Source organism: Oryctolagus cuniculus, chromosome 19 (assembly GCF_051225735.1).
Source record: "Oryctolagus cuniculus isolate XC-2025 breed Fujian yellow rabbit chromosome 19, ASM5122573v1, whole genome shotgun sequence".
Taxonomy (NCBI): Eukaryota; Metazoa; Chordata; class Mammalia; order Lagomorpha; family Leporidae; genus Oryctolagus; species Oryctolagus cuniculus.
The window spans coordinates 47,308,251-47,313,417 of record NC_142885.1 but is presented as its reverse complement, the minus strand read 5'-3'; the positions used below and the strand labels follow the sequence as shown (position 1 = coordinate 47,313,417).

Below are 5,167 nucleotides of genomic sequence, written 5' to 3'. Positions count from 1 at the left end.
TCAGAGAAAGGTACCTCCTTCTTTGCTGGCCCCATTCTTTTCACTGGGATATCACTCTCAGAGATCTTTCATTTAGGGTGGTTTGTTGTTGTTTTTTTTTTACTTTTTTTTTCTTTTTTTGCCAGAGTTTCTTGGCTTTCCATGCCTAAAATACTCTCATGAGCTCTTCAGCCAGATCCGAATGCCTTAAGGGCTGATTCTGAGGCCAGAGTGCTGTTTAGGACATCTGCCATTCTATGAGTCTGCTGTGAATCCTGCTTACCATGTTGGATCGTAAATATTTTGAACAGCAAACAAAACGTGAACACTATTTGCAAATACTAGAATGAAATTTTGAATATCTCACAGTTTAGACTCTAATAATGTCATTAAAGCATAAATCTAAAAGGATCATTTTCTACAAACTATGAAATGACAATGAAATGTCCAACTGAGAAACTATTTAGACTCATAGTAAATTATATTTGATTATCTTCTATAATGTTTGTATCAAAAGTCCAAATTATTTTTGAGAAGTAAGAAAAGTGCAAAGTAGAAATTGTAATGACTGGAGTCCAGATTGAATCTAGGCAAGTAACTCAGCTATTTTTTTAAAACAATCTTTATAAAATGGAAAAATATTAGTTATCACCATATTCCAGTGCTCATCAATAATGTAATGGATTGCAATTTCATATGATTGGGACCAGCACTGTGACATAGCAGGTTAGTTAGGCACTGCCTATAGTGTCAGCATCACATGTGGTCCCCAGTTTGAGACCTGACTGCTCTGCTTATGATCCAGCTCTCTACTAAGACCTGGGAAAGGAGTAAAAAATGGGTTAGGATGCTTGCACCCCTGAACCATGTGCAAGATCTGGAAGAAGCTCCTGGCTCCTGGCTTTGGATCTGCTCGGCTCTGGCCATTGCGGTCCTTTAGGGAGTGAACCAGTGGATAAAAGACCTCTCTCTCTCTCTGCTTCTGCCTCTCTCTAGTTCTGACTTTTGAATCTTAAAAACTAATTTCTTAAAATGGTATAAAATATGATTATCAAAAATTAAAGACAAATATCAATCTATAAACCATTATAAATATATAATAAATTACTTGGGCAAGAAATATTCTGAGAAAAGAAACTTGTTATTTCTCATAAGAGTCTATTGTCTGCCATAAACTATGTGAAACACTATTTATGTGTGCATTTAGTATACATATACCTATGAAAAAGCAGGTACTGCATGTTCCCAAATTTTTACAACACAATTAAATAAACTAAGGAAGTTACAAAAAGTCCTAAAATGCCCATCAGAATGAAGAGAAAAATTGGAGAATTTTCCAATAACAAATATAAACCAACAGAGAGAATGAAAGAAAAAGTTAATTGAGAGACAAGTGCTGCTTCTAGGACACTAGCTGACCACTTGAGCCTCAAAGCTGTGTGAGTTTTACAACCTTCCCTCTGACCAACTGGAAGAAACAAGGAAATATGGCAACTAGAGACTTTCCAAGGAGTGAGGGACACCAAATGAGATAATCCAACTGAAAATAATGAAGCATGCACAGAAGCCACCAGAATGAAGGTTCACGTAAATTTGATATAGAAATCATGTTTCAGATATTTAAAGTGGAAAATGAAATAATTAATAATGAGAATGAAAAATAATAAAAGCAAACAACAATGAATTTGTTCAGCAATATTGTGAAAACAACCAAATAAAACATAAATATTAGAAAAATGTAACAAGCAAAATGCAATGCTCAGTTTAAACATTAAATGAAACTCAGTTGTTAATGAACTGAATGACTGAGCTTCCAAGTTGTTTTATAGTATGGCCATGCAATAGAAAATCCAAATGTAATCAAATGACAACTAGAATGATAAGGAATAAGACACATTTATTTGGATCATTAGATGTAAAGAATTTATAAAATTACAAAAGATAGTAATTCAACAAAAATTTATAAATATCTAACAGTATGTCAGGTGTAAGACACTGCATGAATCATTTCATTATAGTAAGATGTTTAAAAGGGAAACAAAATTCAAACAGAGGTCAGAATCAGACCTAGTAAAAGTGAGGAGAAGTAAAATTTAAGAATGCATGAATGGAAAGACTTGCAATTTCAAAATGATGATGGCAAAATCTCCACACTCTTTATTAAAAATAAAAAAGAGAGAAATACAAAATACCATTGCTGGCAAAATTGATGTCCAAGCTATGATTGAATGCTTATCTCCTTTTATTTTTTTGATAGGCAGAGTGGACAGTGAGAGAGAGAGACAGAGAGAAAGGTCTTCTTTTGCCGTTGGTTCACCCTCTAGTGGCCGCCGCGGCTGGCACGCTGCGGCCGGCGCACAGTGCTGATCCGAAGGCAGGAGCCAGGTGCTTCTCCTGGTCTCCCATGGGGTGCAGGGCCCATGCACTTGGGCCATCCTCCACTGCATTCCCGGGCCACAGCAGAGAGCTGGCCTGGAAGAGGGGCAACCGGGACAGAATCCGGCGCCCCGACCGGGACTAGAACCCAGCATGCTGGTGCTGCAAGGCAGAGGATTAGCCTATTGAGCCACAGCGCCGGCCTTCTTTTTTTTTTTTATAACAGTGATTGTTTTCAAAATAAGAATCATGAAATATTTGATTTTCAGTGAGTACTTCTGCAGTAATTACTTTAAGAAGAAATAAAAGATTTCCTGGGTGAAAGTCTGAAATCAAAATGAAAGGACAAGTAATGGGTAAACATATGGGGATACTAAATCATGTTGCTTGTTAAATGAAAGAAAATGCACTACTCAGCAATATAGATTTCAAAGTATTTAGATATAAAAGTGTGATTCCATAGAGATTAATTTAATCCCACAGGAACTTATCCCATTAGAATAATTTTCATCATGTGTGAAACAACTATTATAAGACAATCATTGTAAAATTATATTTCATATATTAATTTTCCCTGTATTTGAAAGACTTAAGGTGAGAGAAAGAGGAGAGAGAGAGAGAGAGAGAGAGAGAGAGAGAGAGATCACTTATCTGTTTTCTCTCCAAAGGCTGGCAACAGCAGGGTAGAAAAGGCTAAATCCAGGATTCTAAATCTTCATATGTTTCTCCTATGTGAGCGGCAGCAACCTATGTACTTAAGCCAGCACCTGCTGCCATCCAGGATATGCATTTACACAAATCAGAACCAGAAGCACAGGTGGTATTCAAATCCAAAACTATGATATGGGGACTGAAGAAGCATTTTCTATGTTACATGCTCACACAAAGACCACCAAGTTTATACTCAATTTGTTAAAATTCAAAGCTTTTCTATGGTATATTTTGAAAAAAATTAATTAACCTTTTATTAGAACTGATAAGCACCAGAGGACTGACAGTGGCATAGGCACTGACCACAACATCATGTATACCCAAGATAACTGAGTCATATGACCACAGTATAATTGAAGAGGATGAGAGGATGAAGTCCACACAGTGCATGACCACAAAGAAACTCACCAGCAGCAGGATGGTCTGGGTGGCCCTCTTCTCTGGGGAGAATCTTGGGGAGAGGCTGGTGCTGTGAAGGTACTGGGACCTCCTCTGATGCCTGAGTAGGAGGATCACCATGTACACACTTGAGAGCAGCATGACTCCTATAAGGAAGATGTCTCTGGATGTTATTAGTGTGAACACCAAACCTCTGATGCTATGACTTATGGGGAAAAATGAACAGTATTTAGTGATGACCATTACATTGGTCTGAGTCACATTGGAATTTGCCACAATGTAGAAGATCATGCTAGTACTGGAACACAAACAGAGAAACCATAGTAATGATAAAAAGAAGATGAAATGTGTGGATTTATGTTTCAACTGTGCCAACCAGGAGGTGCTGGAGCTGATGGTGATGGCCTGGATGATGCTCAGGAGGCAGGTGGTGCAGATGGAGAGGCTCCTCATCACCCTGATTAGATAGAACAAAGCCTTACACTTGAAGTCATTGAAAAAATTCAGGGACTCAAACAGATCTGGAGACCTCCAAAACAGCACAGTGAGAAGCATCATTATGTGGACAAGGGCCAGGTGACAGCAGATCAGGTCAGTGAGCTTTGGCTTGTGATACTGTGGGCGTGTGAAGATGTGGAAGAAGAGGAAGTTGTTGGATAAGATTCCAATGCCAGCTTGGCAGAGAATACAGTTATTAATAGCTACATAAGCAGAAAGTGTGTTCATCTTAATAGTGGAGAGGAAACACATGCATGCCTGAAAAGCAATCAAATACAGTAAGTCTCACATCATCAGAAAGTATTATTCTGCATACCAGAAATTTGTGTGTTAGCTTCCCATCTTCAGAATGGTCCCAGATCTCCATTATTTTCAGTTTCCATACCAGAAATTCCTTATATGAACTCTTCAATTCAGTAGGGTACTGCAAAGTACTGCTTTCAATCAGCAAGAGAAAAATAATAAACACTCTATTTTACATCATATATGTGTTTTCATCAGAATCAACACATGGTGAGATTTTATCACTGAAAATATTGTGGAATATTCTCCCATGCTTTAAAAAATCCTTAGATCTTCAATAGTTATGATAATTCTTTTCAAGTCTCATTAAACATAGTTACAATGTTAAAAGTTCACCATTACATTACCATGCTATTACATTGAATGAAGGCAAAATAATGTCATCAAATTAATTTAATCTCGGTTTTGTTCCATTTCATGCTGTTATAGCAGAATCATTAGATGGCATAAATGTACTTTCTCACAGTTCTGGAGGTTGGAAATTCTATGACCTAGGGTCTTTCATCATCTAATGTGAGTTTTTTTGCTGTGTTTTCCCATGGCAAAAGGTTAAGGGGCAATAAAATGAGAGAGCACACATGCCTTTTTAAAACTGCACCAACTATACCCATGAAGATAAAGCCTTTATGAACTGATCATCTCTGATATATCTCACCTATTAATACTTCTTAAATGGCAACTAAATATCAACATGTTCCAGAGGGGACATCTAACACATAGTAAGAAGATGCAAACATTTACTTGTCTGATGTTGAGAAAACTGCAGACAACCAGATCTCTCCCTTTACCAAAGCCAATGAGTGTGTGATTGTTTCCAAGGCCACTTGTACCACTGTAGGCCCATCAATGTATGTATTCAAGTTTGTTGAGAAGTTGCATTTTTGGCTTATATTTAGACATT

General features: G+C 37.3%; 1 pseudogene; it reads right to left on the bottom strand.

Annotated features, from left to right (window-relative positions):
* Nucleotides 1–3,233: 3,233 nt before the first annotated feature.
* On the bottom strand, nt 3,234–4,191 carry LOC149120565 (vomeronasal type-1 receptor 90-like; annotated as a pseudogene).
* Nucleotides 4,192–5,167: the final 976 nt, after the last annotated feature.